The following is a 20,043-nucleotide window of genomic DNA, read 5'->3' as shown; positions in this document are numbered from 1 at the left end:
GAGAGTAGGAGAACTAGATCAAGCACTTGTATTGGCTAGTTAAGAAATCTTAAGGTTAAGTGTGGGGCAAAGTGGGAACAGTGAAAAGTGATATTCCTATGATACTGCTTTGGAGGAAAGGCTATACTTTCATTTTCAATTTTCAAGCATAACACCACTCATGTATCTGGGTGTGGGCTTATTCTCAGGCAACATTTCTGAAAGTTAACCTTGCTTTAAAAAAAAAAAAAAAAGACTTCTACTGTTGAAGAATTCCTTCTGTCCTTCCTTCATGCATGCCTTCATTTTTCACAGCTCTAGCTGGTTTTACTGAGTTGGAAAGGATGGAACCTCAGGTAGAAAGGAGATAGAAGTCACACAATTCTCTTTTCTCCCACTCCCTCTGCGTCCTGCTGTCCCATAAATGTATAGTTCTGTAAGCCACAGTTTAGTATTATTCTAGGGAATGAAAGTGTCTTTTGTCATCTGCTTTAGATTTACCAAATACAACCTTTTGGTCTAGAAATGTTCTCTCATCTGCTGCTAGTGCTCCCAGATTATATATTTTGAGTATCATTATTCTGTCAGTTGAGTAACTAACACCATCATTTCAATTGCTGCTGCTCTGTTTAAAAAGGGAAGAGGGGATATTACACATAAAAGTATTAAGTATGGTTGCCAGCAATAGTTTAAAATGGTGCTAAATAATAGGAAAGCCTCATCACTAATCCCTCTACCTAGTCCTTTTGGGGTTTGGCTTTTTGAAACACCTGCTAAAGAAAGATTTTTAGATGTGGGGAAAAGGAGGGTTAACGTTAGTAGGGATGGAAAATGTGGAGGACTTGCCAAGGGGAAGCAGGGAAAGATACATTAATGTATTCTGGTAAGTTGTAAGCTGAACCATTCATTAATTAAAAATAGGCACACAGATACCCAGGCTCTCATTCCATTGGAAGCAGAAGCAAAATCTCAAACTAGAGAGTCATGACTTCAGGAACAATGGGTAATAAAGGAAAAGCAAGCAGAGGGAAGGGGACAGGCTGATGCACATGAGAGAAGGAAAAATAAGGGGAAGGGAAAAGGAGTCGCAGGCACAATAGCAGTTAGAAGTGATCTGGGTGAAACGTACGGGTCCACTTGTGAAAATACAGAGACAAAAAAGCTTGACCGCAGACTTCCAAGAGCTCCCTCCCAGGGCAGAACGATTTCTATTGCTACACCAAAGGAATCAGGAAAACAGAAATGTACTCATTTCTGTAGATTGAAAATTTAGAAATAAATTTGTATTTCCAAATAAAAGAATCACAAAACCTTTTAAAGTGCCCTTTAAGAGTCCTTTGATCCTCTAAGATAAACCAAGGAATCCGAGTGTCAGTATGTTGAAAAATGACCAAACAGATGTCAAATAACCTTCATTTTGCAACAACCACCTTCGATGAATCTGACATCTAGTTATCCCACTTAACATCATGTATGAAACTCAGAAATTATGCAGCCAAAGAATGGAATACTAATTCATGACAGCACGTGGAAAGGAGCAGATGAGAACAAAATACCACAAAAGTATATAAATTGACCAAATGAGACTGCATATGTTACCATCTTCTATGACAACAGATACTTATTGACTGACAATTTACATCTGGTTTTCTTCCCTATTCTGCAAATCACAAAAATGGGTTGCTGTGGCAACTGTCATGTGCTATTTAGCTTGCTGGAAGGAAGAAACAAAACAAACAAAAACCTCAAAGTATCTTTTAAGACACAAATACAGCATGCCTTTTTTATTGTTCTTCTGCCCCAAGAGAACGAATCTCCTGACAGTAGATTTATTTCTTCATAGACTTAAAAATGGGCTTGCTTTCTGTCATTTGCATTTTTTACCATGTATACTACAAATTAATGCAAGTAGGAAAGAAAAAAAAATCCATAGAAATATAAAGGAGATGGATACAGATTGCCTGAGTCACATGAATGTGATAGGGCCGTGGTCATATATAGCATCCCCACTTTTATCATCGGCAGCTCCTTTAGCCAATGTAACTCCACTGATGTATGTATCAAATTCATGCATGATATGCCGAGGAATATACTAAGAGCTTGACTCTTAAAGCATCAGCAAGGGAAGCTTATTTTTCTGAACTGAAGACAAGAGCAGGGGCCAAAGAGAAGATCATTGATTTTCACAGACGCACATTCTTAATCTCCCAGTAACACATAACACAGTCTGTTCACAAAGATGCTACGTGGGACCTTAGAACACACCAGGTTACCAACATCTGTGCACCATGGAGCAAGCAAATTAACAGCTCCACACTGAAGCAGGAAGAATACTCATCTCTTACGTACTTGCTTCTCCCCTGGGACCTACAAGAGTGAAAGCAAATATGTAGAACGTTAAGGCCCTGAAAATGGAACAATGAAAGCTCCAGTCATTGTTCTCCTTACGGAATGTTCAGTTAGATAACTTTTCCAACTCCCCAGATAGTGCTCAGGTGGGGGAAGGTCCACTCTTTGAAAGAGCTCAGTTATCAGCTCCCAAAACAATAATCGAAGTCTCTTCCTTCTGGAAGTTCCGGGAGTTTGAGCAGGCTAAGAAAAATGGTCCACTTAAAAAACAAACAGGTCCGTCCCCCACCGTCACCATGAATGCCCTGTGAAAAGGCTCTCCGGTTTCTCCCCACCCTAGGCTGGACTAAAGGACTCATTATTTTGAGGCAGGAACTCAGGGCAAACACTGGTGTGAGGTATGGCTGCTAAAAGATAGTAGGGATTTATAGTATAAATCACAATAAGGTAGGAGGAACTGGAGCTTCAGTGTTGTGCAGTATGCACATAAAAGTGCCCTTTGCAGATCTTGGAGGGAAAAAAGTACCTGACAGCTGTATGAGTCTTCTGCTGCTCCATTTAATCATACCAAAGAAATGGAATGAACACACAAATAGATTTTTTTTTTCACTTTTCCTGGGGCAACAATAGAGAACAATCAATTTAAAAATAATTGGAGAAATTTGTGTTTTGTTCAGAAGAGAAAAGGAAAACATTCATTCAACAGTACCACATAGAATCATTTGCTTAATAGCATTTCTAATACGTTATGCATTTATGCAATCTACTTCTTACTATATTAAAATGCAAAAACAATTACTCTGAATGTAAATCCTAGAAAACAATCAAAGTTTCTATTAAATCAGGGAAGAGACAGTTAAGCTGCAATGTGATTTGCAGATGCTCATGAATAGACAATACTTAGAGTTTCTCTCACTCGAAAGTGAAAGAGAGGCTGGTGGAGATTCAGAGATTCCCTCCCTCCTCCTCTCCCTCCCGTTTTCCCTCCTCCTTTCTCTTTCCTGCCCTCTCTCCATCTCTTTCTTCCTTTCTTCTTGCACTCCGAATAAGGAAGAGTTTTTATTGAAAGTCTAATACTTGAAATGACGCAGCCATGTCAAGTCGCCTCCCGTCTCCGTCCCAGTCCTCCGGCAGGGAGAAACTTCTGACAACGTTCGGTTATAAATAGTTTACGCTCAGTTGATCAGCCACGGGAGGAATATGGGCAGTTTCAGCCCTCTGGGCCCTTCGTCACGCACAAAATGTTTTGGTTTGTTCTTTGTACACTTATGTTAAATCCATTTCTAGTCATTAAAAACTCAAAATAAGCATGTTCAAGAAGAGCCGGCTAGACACGCAGCAATACAAAGCAATGAATGAAAAGATTCTGCACGTGCACAATGAGCATTTTGTAATTTTGTATCTCACTATGTCTGAAAGGCATGTTTTTAATTCACATGCTTTAACTGTAGAGCTCCTGAGGTTCTCATCTCAACTAGGAGACTCAATAAATGTTTTTCAAGCTCATATTAAATGCCAAGGCCATAGATTTGTTCTATCAAATCTAGTAAGCTAGTAATACTATTGGATCATTATGAATCCCCAAATATTTCTTTGCCACGCCTAGCTGTCCATTTCAAAGTTCTGGATCACCCTCTGTACTTCCAGCTCTGCTGATACTCCTATAGAATCTAGTATACAGAGCTTAAATCTTCAAGTAAACTTTACTCATTTCATAAGTGCTTCATAAATTCTGGGTGCTTCTGCTGAAACTTGGTGCCAACAGTATTTGCCCGATCTTGACTAACGGCAGCTAACTGTTCTGGTTTGCATTAACTTTGGTCTTTAACAGTGTACAGGTGAATGTCATTACAACAAGGGTGTTTTCTTATGCCCCAAAGTATTTAGGGGAGCAGCATCTTCTGTAAGGATCATTTTCCAGCACAGATTCTTTATTCCAATGAGGCTTCATTAAAGACACAGACTTGAGACCGTTCAGATAATGACTCTTCCCCTTGATCACTATCAACAGTCAACCAACAAGGCTTGATGTCCATCCACACCAAACCAAAGAATCTGTCAGTGTTGAGAAAAGTCCTCAAGAAAATTGGTTTGGTGTGGTGGGAGGCAGGCAGTAAACCAAAAGTAAATAAATCATATCCTGTAGTTTTTTGAGGCTATGCAAGGAAAATGAAACAGGGATAGGGACTCGGAAGCAGTACTTTTTGGTAAGGCGGAGTATAATCGGGTTACACTTGTAAAGAGGGTACAGCAGCACACGCCAATTACCGTGGGAACCAAATAAGGACATATGTGAAGACTGAACTGAATTTTTGCAATGTCACACATTATGACTGCCATTACTTTTGTTGTTTTTGCTGTTTGCTGATATTGTTATGGGAGAGAAATAGGAAATTAATGGAAATGACAAGGACTTCAAAAAACTTTTAGGATCAGGACTGTAGTGAACTATGAAAGGATAAATAAATCATCAAAGACCCTATCTGCCCATGGATATTGGAATTAGATCTACATTAGAGAAAATTACATTTTTTTTCTAATCTGTGTTTCTCTAACAATTAATGAGAATTAGTCATTAAAGAAAATCTCAAACTAAAAAATTTCAACTCCATATTCTTCATTATCCTGACACAGTTTAGTTCTCCTGTATTAAGGACAGCTTTCATTCACCGAAACAAAACTTTACCTTCCAAGAAAATCTACACAACACCAGGAATTATCACAAAAATGTATCTTACTAACCAGCAACATGAATTAAAATGAACAGAAATCAGAAAAAAAAATTCATTCTATTTGTAATTTATGTCTTGAAATACAATCCACAGTAGTTTTATCTAAACTTTATTACATGGTTGTACTTGAAGAAAATATGTAAAATATGAATATAATATTTTTTTAAAAGTAAGTATAGGGGCGCCTGGGTGGCTCAGTGGGTTAAAGCCTCTGCCTTCGGCTCAGGTCATGATCCCGGGGTCCTGGGATCGAGCCCCGCATCAGGCTCTCTGAGCCTGCTTCCTCCTCTCTCTCTGCCTGCCTCTCTGCCTACTTGTGATCTCTGTCTCTCAAATAAATAAATAAAATCTTTAAAAAAAAAAAAAAAAAGTAAGTATAAAGTACACACAACTCAAGCTTCAGAAAAGTTGCCCATAATGTAAATCAATGTTGACTAATTCTTCATTGAGTAATATGATATATTCCTGCAATAGAAATTAATGGTAAATTAACTTTATTTCACAAAGTAATTTTGGTTGGACACAGGAGAATAGTAAATCTAGGTGAACGTCCCAGATCAGATTTGAAGGATTCTAGATTTTGAATCATGTAATAGGGAAAAATGTCTTCTTATAACTGAAATTCAATAATCAAACATAAAAGCATATTATATCCTACCCTGTGAAACTACTATAACATATTATAAAACCATCTGCTTTTCTTAGCCTAAAATGATAGTTTGAAATATATTCTTATCTATAGAGAATTCATCACTAAGAAATTCTTCCAAATAGGTGATTTTCCACCTAGTTTTCACCTAATCTGTGTATGAAATGGATTCCAGGCTTTTAGGTGTAAAATGGGTGCAAATTTACAGTATTTTGAAAGCACCCTCTCTCCTCATTAAGATCTAGAACTCTTTTTGCATGACTGGTCCTCTACCCATTTGTAACCCTCCAAAAAGATGCTTAACGTGGCATATTGCCCAAGTTCTTGCTGAGGTGGCTGTTGTAAAAGAAGTAATAATGTTAGCAAGGGCCTAGATCGCTCATTAATACAAAATTAAGATTTGCTAGGCACCACAAATTGTACTACTTTCCATTTCAAAGAAATGGCCATTTTGCCTTTTTTACTTCGTCATTTAACTTTAGTCCTTTCTATTCACTACCTAAAGGCAATACACATTTCCTTTTTTATGTCACTGGTTTTAGGGATCTCAGGTTTCCTCACATATCTGTTACCCAGATGTAGCCTAATCCTTAGAGAGGACAGTGGTCAAATATCACTGGAAACTTAATGGCTATAAGTTAGGTGACAGGAAGAAGGAAACTCAAAGCTTTAACTTGCATATAGTATCTTATTTCCATGCATGAAACATATGATCTATTGCATGTCAAGAAGGAACTCTGTCTGCCCCTTCAGACTTCACAGAACCACCAGGTCATCTCCAATTCATCACTTGTCAACCCAAGTGTTAGATAAGAGTCCAGGACTGGTCTACCAATGAGTGTCTTCTCGCTAAAAGATGTGCCCACATGCACGAAGACAATTTAAACTGCCGCTGTACCTTGCTTAGAAGATTACTTTCGAAACTCAAAACCATAATCTAGCAAGATTTTTGTCAAGCTTTCAGTGCAGTTTTTGTTGTCACTCTGTTCTAAAATCTTACAGCTCTGGACACAAATATGGCCCTGTTGTTTGAAGCAGTTTGTCAGGGCCATTAGGGGGTAATCACACAGCGTGAAGAAAATCTGGCACTGTCCAAATGAAAATAGACAAACAATGCCAGGCTCATTATAAAGAACTAATGATACAGACCGTATCAGGATTATCAGCTCTAAGTTACGGTAACAGAAAAGCATCATCTATGGCTGGATTCGTGGCAGCCACGTGCTGACCCATGACACACTTGAAATGTGGTGCTGTGATTTATTCTCTTGTTCACTGCGTTTGAAGAAATTTTTTGATCACAGGAGCTCATTTTATTTCAATTCCTTTCCAAATTTATTTTCATAATTCTCAGTAAAAATAGAAAAATAGAAAATACACTGATATCTATGCTGTTATGTTTAGTAGCAAAGAAAAAAACAATATTTGATCACAGGCAGAACAGAAACTGAACTGCCCGGAGACTCTCTGCCCTGAGTTCTTGTCAGAGGAACATTCTTCTCTGGAATGTAATTTTGAGTTTTCTCTAATAATATCGCAGACAAAATGTTCTTCATTCTTTACCTGTAGTACATCATAGGACTTTTGTCCAGAGGCTTTCTTATCTTCCTTAGAAACCAATGACTTTTTGCCAAACTGAGTTAATCATGGAGTGCAGATGTAATAAAAATCTTTTTGCAGGGCACCTGGGTGGCTTGGTAGGTTAAAGTCTCTGCCTTCAGCTCAGGTCACAATCCCAGGGTCCTGGAATCGAGCCCCACATTGGGTTCTCTGCTCAGCCGGGAGTCTCCTTCTCCCTCTCTCTCTGCCTGCTGTTCTGCCTACTTGTGATCTCTATCAAATAAATAGATAAAATCTTTTAAAAAAATAAAAATAAAAACCTTTATGCTACCATCCTTTTGCAACATATCTCTGCTTAAAAAGCCACCCTTCCTGATATCAGTAGGAAAGCGTTTACTTGTGGCACCAATATAGAAAAAACTATTTTTCTTGTTTCTTTGGAGAGATGGGAGGGGTACATATATATGTTCATCATGTGTTGTCACATTTAAGACCAAGGGAGAACAATGCTTGTAAGATCAGGAACACAAGGCAGCACGCATGTACCTGGTGCATAGAATCAACCCAAGCTGGAATCACCCTTTTCTTTTAACTACACCAGGAATATGGACAGTCTTCAGGTGAATCAAAGACTGGAGACCTCAGAGACTTAGGTTAGGGCTTTTGGCTGTCTTCCAAGGAAGAAGAAAATGATTTAAAAATTGCTTGAATTATCGGCATAATTATCCCAAATGCTTTCATCTGAAATGCAGGATAATTGATAGCAGGTCTCCAGGAGACATGCATTTCCAAACCATTGTACAATAAGGCAATACTGTGACTATTTCTTGTCATTCAATCAGGATTGCTAGGGAAACTATCTCCAAATGTAGCTGGAAATGTCTCTGAAGATAAAAGGATGGCATCGTATACAAATCATCCCACTGCACTAGCTTCCCAAATAAGCTGGAAGGGACCAATAAGAAGGAGCTTTTTTGAAATCAAAAGTATCAAGGAAAAAAGGAAAGCTTATGTAGGAAGAGATTTCCTCTTCACCCACATGAAATTTTTAAATACAAATTCAAGCATGATGAAATTAATTACCCTACATACCTACTGATAGGAATAAAAACTGGAGCAAAATGGGAAACTTCAGTACAAGAGTTTAGCCAATCACACTGAAGATTTTCTGAACAGAACTAAAGGGATCTTCGTATAGACATATACATGCAGGCACACATTTTGCCAAGAGAATAATTATTTTTCCTATATAAATACATAAATTATTTTGAGATACAAATAAAAAAAATTTTCAAATTCTCTATGAATTTTTAAATGTCTTAGGAATCCTTTCATAGACTACTTCTGATCCTGGTAAAATTCATACCCTATGTGTATGCCTTCGTTTGACACACGTGTAAAATGTAAACATGATGAAAACCTGATAAAACCTAAAATCTCTATGTAAATTTATTTATCAATAAGACTCTATTTACATCAGGGAAAATGTTGAAGGACTTTGAGCTTATTTATTTAAAAGTATTACAAAAATTATGTATTACAAAAATTATTTAAAAGTATTACAAAAATTATGTGATTATGTATAACAAAAATAGCACTTAAGGGGCATCTTTAGAAATGAAGCCACTACAGGTCACAAGGTCTTTTCTCAATTCTTGGGTTTACAAGCTTTCAGGACACTGTTGTCAAAGCACTGTCAATCACCCAAATAGAGACCTATATAGTTCAGTCATAACCTGAAGCAAGCTTTCCATTAGTCTGTTCCCAAATTGGAAAATAAGATGCTTATACTCCAGTCTAAGATAAGTGAATGTTAACGATAATGCATAAGTGAGTGCTTTTCCCCAAAGACATCTACACTCTGGGCTAGCCAAATGCTAAATAACAAGGAAATAATAAAAAAGAAGTTAAAAAAGTAGATCAGGCAACCAAAATCCACTGGCTCTCACACAATATTGAATGAAAGGCTGTTATGCTTTCTTATACAGTTCCTCAATACATGAAGTGATTCTCACAGACTACAAGCTTAAAGAGATGAGTTCTGGCTTAGAAATATCATTTGTTTTGCTAATCATGTACAAAAATCAACTTCACATATAATGCTATTAATGAAGTGCTTGGTTGAGCAAAAACTATAATTAAAAATAAATACAAGTCAAAATTCTTTTCATAATGAGAAATGACAGTATCATGACAAGCTGGTAATTTGTGAGTAAACAGAAATCACTATACCAGTATGAAACTTATGAGACTCGGATTTCATTCTCCACTTTCTAAAAGAAAATTATAAAGGATGAATCTCTGCACTGAAAATTATCTTTCTCGGTTGCCACTATGCTATAACTAGCTTCCACAAATCTCATGTTTTGGGGGTGCCACATTTGGAATAATTTTTTTAAAGAAAACTATCCTGACCCTGTTTTACTTTATTCCTGTGCATCTCCCCACATAGCACAAGCCTCAAATCTGAAAACAGTAGAAGAAAAAAAGATAAAATGTCCAAGACTCCCTCGAAATCTGCCTAACAGCATATTTTAAGATTTGGGAGGAAAAAAAGAATTGTGCTATTTAAGTTACTCTTGGTTTCTCTAAGAGAAATTCATCCCAAGCTTAATTTCATAAGGGATAGAAATAGTACATGACTTAAGATCCGTAGGAATGTTCTCTGTATTCAAATAGAAGGTCTTGAACATGAGAGGGACACAAAATAATATCAAATCTACCCACCTGGTTATTTTTTCATTGTATCTATAGCTATTCCTATCATAAGGACAGGGGAGAATCCAAGCCAGTTTGAGAATCTCAAAATATCTGATGTGAGAATCTGATAATGCCAGAATTTAAGGAAATCCGTCTCAATGATAGGATCCATTAACTGCATGAATCATTACCTTTCAGTACACAAATTCTGTCCAATAACAAAAATAATTTTGCTCTAATTAACAGACTTCTGTATAATGGCATATATGTAGGAAATGTCTATGGGATTTCAAAGAACATTAATAATCAATTTGGAAACAACAGTGAAAATTTCATTTGAACCCCACACATGTAGCATGGAACTAAGAGAACAATACGGTTTATCTGACTGGCACAACAAAACTAGACCCAGAAAATGTTTTTTTTTTTTTTCCTAGCTCCCACTGGGCTGCCTTTGAAATTTCATTTGCATATTTTTCCCCCATAGGAGAAACAAATAAGAAAAACCAGTGTACCCATCCAGTAAGAGGGAAGACCTTTCTGAATAGATAATAAAGTGATGGGTGCTATGTTAATAAACATTTGAGAGAAAGTAGAGTTTGCTAGTATTAAAGGATAAACTGAAGAATATTCCAGGAAGCGCCGTCACTGACAGGCACTTGGAGAGAGACTTTTATAGAGAAAGTGCAGGAGCAAAGACAGAGAATTATTGATTGACTCTGGTTTAAAGCCAACTTGGCCATTTCTGGTTGGTTTCAATTTTATAACCTTGAGGCATCGACTAGCTTAGATTTTGGTTTGCTTGCATGGGCCCCCTAGTAACCTTAGGGCCACTTTAGTCTAACTGCCTCTTTGTTTAATTAATTTAACAAAGTTAAAGGTTAAGATGGGGCTTCAGAAGCAAAATGAAGGGATCTGAATGTACATCTGAGGGAGAGTGATCTGGCAAGTCATTTAACCTTTTTGGCCCTATATACAAAAAGTAAGGGTAATGACAGTGTCTACAAAAAGAGCAGACCCGAGGATTACCTGTGAGAATGCACGTAAGGTGTGAGACCAGTGGCACCTGGGGTATGTGTGGCATTGATGTATTATTATTAACTGCTACCACTAAACCCACTTTCTTCCTGAGCATTTCCTTTTTCCCTGCTCCATCCCTTAGGGGGCTAACATTGACCATGAAGGCTGAGTGCTATCCCACCCCACTTGGGGAATCTTCCCACCTTGCAAGGAGGGAAGCCAGTCTGGATTCCGTCAGAGCCAAGGGAAACGACCTAACTGCGGCAGGCCTGTAGACTGAGATGCTGGGGGAATCTGCACTAGAAAGAATGCCCAAAGTCCCTCCATATTTTCAATAGTCCTTTAGAATAAGCCACCTTTGCACAAGTCATTTCACATCTGAGGGCCTAGACTATTTTATTTCTAAGAGAGGATGGATGGGTCAGAAAGTCAGGTCTTTGGAGCCCACTCAGGATCAGATGCTATGGGCAGGAAAGCCAACCTGGGTACCATCTAGATCTTTCCAGATGTCTGCCTTTCCACACTCTCCAACACCACCCTACCTCATGTGCTAACCAGAATAGATCTTCTCTCCTATGTTTGACTTAATGTAAATACAGGTGAGACGTTATGTGAACAAGAATTTATGTGAAGGGTTTCTCAATTGAAATGAGGTTGAGAACCAATGGATCTCTATATCCATTTCCACCTAAGAATTTAGGACACCAAAAATATGCTGATTTTATATGATACTACCAAATATATCCAGGTGGCTGAAACTTCAAGAGTATCAAAAATCCCTACCTTTCTGGGTGCCTAGGTGGCTCAGTCATTTACGCATCTGCCTCTGACTCAGATCATGATCCCGGGGCCCAGAGATCAAGCTCTACATGAAGCCCCCGGGTCCTGGGATCAAGCTCTGTACCAAGCCCCACATGAGGCTCTCTGCTCAGCAGGGAGTCTGCTTCTCCCTTCCCCACTTCCCCTCCCCCAGTTTGTGCTTGCTCTCTCTCTCTCTCTCTCTCTCCTTCTCTCTTTCTCACTCTCAAATAAATAATCTTAAAAAAAAAAAAAAGTCCCTAGATTTCAATTCAGCAAATAATTATAATGGTTGTATTTGTATATATGTCAGTATTAATAGTTAATGACAACTTATTTTTCAATCAAGGAACCTAATCCAGGCAATTTATTTACCCTTTGGTTAGTGTGCCTTAATTTGATGACTAAAGTAACTTTCTTCTTTATTTACTACTGTGTAGAAATAAACATGAAATGAAGTAGGAATAACCCCATATAATTAATTTGACAGCGTTTAAAAACCTCATGACGAAAGTTCACTGACCCTAATGTTTTAATAACATAGATCTACAGTACTAAATGTAAACTCGCTATCAGTTAAATACAATGGTTTAAATCGAATAAGTCAGTTTACCCACAACTATTTTTAGACATAATTTTAAAAACCTTTCATGCTCACAGAGAAGTATACACCTTTTAGAATGGTAAGGAACCATAACTACCATATAACCAATTTCTAAATTTAAATGAACACAGAAGTAGAGGAAAGTAAGGTGTCCTTTCCATAATTATAAAACCATCTAATAAACCTGACCCATGTTTCATATCACAAAGCAAATTTTCTTCATCTGTATTGATTTTTTTTTAAAGATTTTATTTATTTATTTGACACAGAGAGAGATCACAAGTAGGCAGAGAGGCAGGCAGAGAGAGAGGGAGAAGCAGGCTCCTCGCTGAGCAGAGAACCCGATGCGGTTCTCGATCCCAGGACCCTGAGATCATGACCTGAGCCGAAGGCATAGGCTTAGCCCACTGAGCCACCCAGGCACCCATGTATTGATTTTAATTTTATTAACAGATAAATACTATAAGATAACATTCATTAAACTATTCTAGTTACCATTATCTTTTTCCTGGAAGTTGATCTATAAATTCAAACAATTAATTAGTTCTGAAAAACTGGAAAATAAATATTTCTCAAGGAAAAATGAACACCCTTTTACGGGAATGCATTTAGTATAATTCAAGAACACTTTTGGGATATGGAACCTTCAATTAAAATTGAAGAAAGATTGAGTATTACAACAAAGGAATATAAAGTCAGATAATGGAAAAACAAAATTTAAGTTCCTTACATAAATGAACTTAGCTAGCAATTTGCTATAGAAGAAAAGGAAAAACTGGGCTTTAATGTAGCCATGGCAACTTCCTGTCTCCACTAATTTTTGAACTTAAATATCTAAATGTTTTTCTTCTTCAGGCTCTATAGTCTTTATAATACAAAAAAAAAAAAATGAGGTACAGAGAAGAAGACACACTTTGTATGCTTTAGCATTATAAAAATTCATCTGACAGTGGATTTTAAATCTTCTCCCCCCTCCCCGCCCCTTGTTTCCCTGGTATACTTCAGTTGATTTTTTAAGTCAGTATCATAACAGAACACAGAGCATTCAGGCTGCTTCTGTGGGAAGCAGAAGTACCCCTCCTGGGTACATCCACAGAGAAGCACATACACTTTCACTGTGTCAAATCTGTTGTATGGCATCCTTTGCTAGCCATGCCTTTGATAACTGAGAACTTGGAAAGTAGATATTACATCTGATTTATTGCTGACTCTCCAGCATCTACAACAGTGCCTGCCAAAACATAGCTGGTCAATAATGTTTCTTAAGTGAATAAAACTCCACATCTTAAAATGCTTTTAAAACTTTTTCTAAAAAGTCTTCTCAACCACTACACCCCCCACACAAAAATCCTTAACTGTCAAATTATATTCCATCGATGAGAAATAATCTTTAATCTTCCAAGTTTTCACAAATCTTACAAGATTACAAATGAAAACACACTGACTGATGCAGTAGGCCCTCTGCAAATATTTAGGGAAAGACAAATAGAAGAATAAATGAAAGAGTAGATAAATGATAAGCTCTAATGAGGGCTGACGTTAAACTTGTAGGACTCATTCGTTCAAGTCATTTAAAAGAGGCTTTCTATAATTCATTCCCTGGAGATGTCTGTTTTCATTCCTGGAGACGTGTCATTAACATTATCTTCTGACGTTTTATAGTAGTCAATTATAATTTATTTGCTTTAATATATAATAAAGGTTCAGTTGTGTTTAAAACTAAAAGAAGGTACAAAAATTATCTGAAATAGTTTCGCTTTAAAAAAAACAAACAACTGAAAAGAAACTTGTTAATTATGAGTTGGTCCTAAGAATAGGACCATATACATGAATGTTCACCCTAAAAAAGGGGAATCAGTAAATGACAATGTATATGATGTTAGTAACAATACACACTGTCAGTAAAAATAGCTTACATGGCTTATTTACCATATTTTTTTAAAGATTTTTTCATTTATTGCAGAGAGAGAGAGAGAGAGAGAGAGAGAGAGTGAGAGCATGAGCAGGGAAAAGGATCAGAAGAAAAGGGAGAAACAGGCTACCCCCTGAGTAGAGACACCAATGCAGGGCGTGAGCCCAGGACCCCAGGATCATTACCTGAGCCAAGGGCAGACACTATACCAGCTGAGCCACCCAGGTACCCCAATTATTTACTATATTTTAAGGAAGAAAAATAAAATACCTTGCCTATATGTTATCTACTTTATATCTAGCCATGCATAATATAATATTTATTGAAGACTTGTGCTTCAGTCCCTATGCTAGGCTCCAAAGCAAACTACGGTCCTGAAACCTTTAAAATACAAATTGAAATACTAATTTTTTGAAGTACAATTTTCCTACTCTTATTTTAGAAGAAAAAATTCCCCAGTATATTGATGGAATCTGGGGAAATTATGGAAGTAAACCAATAACCATGAGATGTAAGTTTTCTAAGCTTGAAAAGATTTTTAAGTTTATTATTTTTTTCAATGCATTCAAAAAGTTAAAATGGGAGAGGGAAAGTTGGGGGAGAGATAGGCTAAAAGTGAGAGGGTCCATGGCATTAAAATTCTCAAAAATGAAAATGGGATGAAATTGGTCAATTTATTTTGAAGGAATATATTTAGCTTAATATATTTTAAAATGTTTATATAGATGCATGAGGGTTTTGGAGGGGGTGTGGGGTTGGAAGGGCCTGGTGGTGGGTATTAAGGAGGGCACATATTGCATGGAGCATGGGTGTGGTGCATAAACAATGAATCTTGGAATACTGGAAAAAAAAATAAAATTTTTAAAAAATTTAAAAAAGAAGAAAATCTCTCCTAAAATCAATACCACCATTATAATTATTTAGCCCAAATCCCAAAATGACCAACAGCAGAAACCATTTTCTCAGCAGTAAAGCTAAAATGTGGCTTTAAAGAACAGCTATGTTTTCAAATCATTGCCTATAAAGTAAACCATTTTCTGTTTTGCTAGTGGATGCTTTGTAATACAATTGTGATATTTATACATTTTAACTATCAGACAATAAGAAAAAAATTCATAAGACTCTGGGGGTATATCTGTTTCTCTTTATTCTGTTCTGGCTGTGTTGCTTATTGGTAGTTACTTGGGAAGAAAAAAAAGTCATCTTCATCACTCTTCTATATGCTATCATCCAATACAAATTATAGAAAGACACATTTGTGAGTTATTATTTTGCACATATTTGATTAACGACCCCTACACTGGAGGTCCTTGGTTAGGTACTAAACAACCAATCAAATGTGCTAACATAATCAAATCAAAAGGAAGTTGAACACAGCCCATAATAATATAATCTCATAATCTGGGGAGGTAATAATAATCAAATAATCTCATATCTGATAAGAGTAACAATCTAATGTCTGACAATTTTATATTCAGTAGAACCCAGGAAAAGTCTCCCAGCACAGGGGCTTGGGGGCTAATATTGTGCCAAGGGCCATGAGACTCAAGAAGCCTGTGATATATAGTCTTTACTAAAGCAGTTATGTCAAATTACCTATGTTCACAAGCAAATTGCAGAACTGTAACTTGTATTTCCAAATTTTTTTTTTTAATAACAAAGCAAAGGAACTCACCAGCAGGTTTGGGGGTTCGTATTTCTTCTGACAGTCATATTTCTCATTGTAGTGTACTGGCATTTTGGTTGTGTCCCTTGTGAGTTTGGTTACTGTGAACCACACACTAATCACTATTAGTAGATTGATAAAATTAATTTTCCAACCTTGAAAAGCTGAACACCAAGGAATGACAGCTCTGCTGAGAAATAAAATCACTATAATATCCTTTTGTTAGGATTATTTCATCTCATCTCTATGTATGTATGCAGTGTGGATTATTAGAAAGAGATTCCTAGGCCTAAAGACAAAACCTGGGTTCTATTGTCACCCCTCATTTATTAGCTGTGTGATCTCTAGCTGATAGGTCTCAAATAAACCCTTACATTAAAAAAAGGGGGGGGGGAAGCGGAATTAAAGTTACATTCCTGTTAACGCAACAAGGTCCTTATTAACATAAAATAAACAATGAATAAGAAAAGGCTTTGAAAACCATAAAACACTATGGTATGAGATATTATTACTGCCTTACTATTCTGCAAACAATCTGCCAAAAAGTCCATTAGTGAAAGCATCATAATAATTTCCAAAGACATGAGAAAAAAAAAATCAATATTACAATGAAGAAAAGCAAAATTTCCACACCTTCCATTGTGCTTCTCATACTAACAATTTCTTCCTACAGATCTGGAGAAATAAAATTTGACCTTGCTCACTATTATCACAACTCTCCTTATTTTCAAAAGCTTCCAGAATAAATCTAGTTCAAATGTGGCTGTATCTGACATACAGTTATATAGATAATGAAATGAGGTCAGAAAAGAGTTTCTAATTAAACAAAGATATAAATTGAAGAAAAGAGAAGAATAATTTCAAACTAAAAAGTGGCATTATTGGGCATTATTAGGTTAATGTGCCCCAAAAGAAGGTTTCATCTTAAATATTTCTAATCCTCTAGATAACATAGGGATATAGGCCTCTCTTTGCTCGACTGGTGAAAGTTGAGTTAACTGATTAATTGGCAGAAGTTATGCTTTCTTAGTTCTCAACTGACTGCTTTATGGAAACACGCAGAAATGTATTTTGTACCTTGTACCTTGGGCTGTTTCTTCACTTTGGGAAGAAAGAGGAAGTAGATTTCTATTTCAGTTGTAGTCAGGTATCCTTCCTATGTGTTCCCATATCAGCTATACAGTGAATTATAACCATCTGTTTACTTGTGCTTCCTCCTCCAGACTAAAAACTTAAGGAGGGAAGAGAACATGTCCAGGTCATTTTTTTTAACCTCTAGCTATTAACTCAGTAACTGGAACACAGAAGGTACTCATTAAATGCTGACTGAAAAAATTAAGGAATAAACTGAAGACATAACGTTAGATTGACTTTTCTTTTCTTTTTCCTTTTTTTTTTTTTAAAGATCTTATTTATTTATTAGACAGAGATCACAAGTAGGCAGAGAGGCAGGCAGAGAGAGAGGAGGAAGCAGGCTCCCTGCAGAGCAGAGAGCCCGATGCGGGGCTCGATCCCAGGACCCTGGGATCATGACCTGAGCCGAAGGCAGAGGCTTTAACCCACTGAGCCACCCAGGCGCCCCTAGATTGACTTTTCTTTAAAGTCCAATGTGTTCCTTTGGATTATACTAAAATTTAGTCTTTGGATTTTAGTAATATTGCAACATACATTCTGTGTAATAGATTTATGCAAGCTGAAGCAGCTGAATACTGAAATTAGTCAATTAAACAGATTGAATTGCTTAAATTATATGTAGAGAAGATGAATATATACATTTATTAATATAATTCATTTATGCTTTCACTGGAAACATTTCTGGAGAATCTACTACATTCTAATTACCATGCCTGGGAGCTGGGAAAGGAAAGGCAGGCAGGCCTCAGGATCTCAGGGAGATAAACACCTGGTGAGGCAGAGAATGGGTGCTAGGTGTGTGACAGAGGTGTGTGCTAGGGCCACGGGATCACTGCGGAGAGCAGTGAGGTACAGGGACAGCTGGAGGGAAGGGCTCATACAGAAGGCTTCACGGAGAGGTGATGCTGGACCTGAGGTTTGATGTAACAGTAACTCACAACAAAGAAACGAGAATTCCAGGCAGCGAGATGAGGTACCCAGAGCACTGCTGACAGAGGGAAGGACGTATGCAGAGTGGCAGAAGGTGAGGAACAGATACAGAGAAAGAGAAGAGACACCACAGATCGTGGAGGGTCCTATGGCCCAAGGATTTATCAGGAACCTTCACTGCAGAAGGAGCTGTATTGGATTCGCTCCTCAAGGGGCTCAGACTCTACTTGAAAGAGGTTAATAATAATAGCCATAAGAAGGTCCAGTTTAAAAACAAAACAACAAAAAAGGACTCAGCCATTAAAAAGAAAAAAATAAGAAAAAGGAATCTTGCCATTTGTAAACAACGTGGATAGACCTAGAAGAGACTGTGCTAAGTGAACTAAGTCACACAGAGAAAGACAGATACCGTATAATTTCACTTATATGTGAAATCTAAAAAGCAGAACAAATGAAAAACAACAGCAGAAAAACACAAATAGATTCCTAGGGACTAGGACTATACTGGGGCTGCAGGGGGGGAGGGGAGTGGGGAGATGGGTGAAATAAGTGAAAGGAATTAAGAGGTTTGAAGTTCCAGTGATAAAGTAAATCAGTCACAGAGATGAAAAGTTCCACATAAGGTATATAGTCAATAATTTGTAATAACTGAGTATGGCAACAGATGAGAACTACACGTATCATGAGGAGCATTTTGTTATGTATCTAACTATTGAAGCACTATGCCGTATACCTGAAGTGAATATAATATTGTATGTCAACCATACTTTAATTAAAAATAAAAAATAACTAAAAAAAATGGAATTTTAGATCATTAAATAGATGAAGTGATAAAAAAAAGAAAAGCAAAGACACTTTTAATTCAAGACAATTAGCAATCTGGACTTTAGGATCCAGATTTCAGATAAAATCACATCTCAGAGCACCTGGTTGGCTCAGTCAGTAAAGCATGTGACTCCTGATTTGCAGTTTGAGTCCCATGTTGAGTGTAGAGACTACTTCAAAATAAAACCTTTAAAAAAAATCACATCTCTTAAAGGATAAGAGAAAAATTAGGTTTGATTTTGAACTGTAAATTTTTTATTTTGGAAAAAAAATTTTTTTTTGGCTTAAAAAATGTTTCTCTTTCTCTCTCTCTCTCTAGAGACTACATCTCCAAAAATATTTATCCCTGTTGTTGAAACACCCATCTTATCTTAGAATGAGTCAACAGTATTTACAAAATGATCAGCAGACCACCATTGCTGGGAGGCAGAAAGTCCCAGAATGAAGAGTCCAGGCCGGCTCCGGCCATCCTGGACATTTGCAGGAAGAGCTCACCAGCAGTCCAACTGATGAATTGTATATGTAAAATTAGTGTGGTATTTTAAAATATGGTACATATCGAAACTGCAACTTGATTTTGGATTGCTTATTTTTATGTGATAAAGGCATCAGTATCCATTTAAAAGAAGGAATACTTAAGTGCCTGTTTTACTGATGTAATAAAGTTACTTTTACACTGTTAGTGACTAATGGAATGTAAGTTATTTTCAGGGAAAAATAAAACAGTCAAACCTTAATCTGCGCTTCAGTAAAGAATGACAATGTACAGGCACATCTATGGCAAGTTAGACAATCCCCTCCAAATACTGGAAAATTCAAGTCACTTTATACGAGAAAGAAACATGAATGAAAATGGGAAATCCAGCTAAATACTACTACTACTACTAGTTCACTGCGTGAACATGAATTTGGTTCTAAATGTTGTCTCCTGGGAACGCGAGAAACCACAGGCTAAATCATTTGACTGTAACCTAACAATATTACTTGCTTTTAAGCATTTAATTTTTCTTCTCTAAGAGAGAAAAAGCAAGATATCACCTTTGAAAGGTTTTTTTTCTTTTTCCCTATAACTATTTATCAAAGAGAATGACAAATATAATAAACAAAATGACCAGGTATAAACAAGAGAAGGTTGGAAATAACAGAAAAATTCTGGAAGCATATTCATTATGTTTACTATAACAT

At 36.8% G+C, this 20,043-nt stretch overlaps 2 protein-coding genes across 5 annotated transcripts in view; one reads left to right on the top strand and one right to left on the bottom strand.

Moving 5' to 3' along the window:
- Positions 1 to 20,043, bottom strand: part of IMMP2L (inner mitochondrial membrane peptidase subunit 2) — an 861,434-nt gene that overhangs the window by 437,961 nt on the left and 403,430 nt on the right. The gene's annotated exons all lie outside the window — the stretch shown is intronic.
- LRRN3 (leucine rich repeat neuronal 3) overlaps positions 1 to 20,043 on the top strand; it is a 36,579-nt gene that overhangs the window by 13,068 nt on the left and 3,468 nt on the right. The gene's annotated exons all lie outside the window — the stretch shown is intronic.

This window comes from Mustela nivalis (assembly GCF_964662115.1).
Source record: "Mustela nivalis genome assembly, chromosome: 12".
NCBI lineage: Eukaryota > Metazoa > Chordata > Mammalia > Carnivora > Mustelidae > Mustela > Mustela nivalis.
The sequence above is the reverse complement of the archived record's forward strand: the minus strand, read 5'-3'. Positions and strand labels throughout refer to the sequence as shown.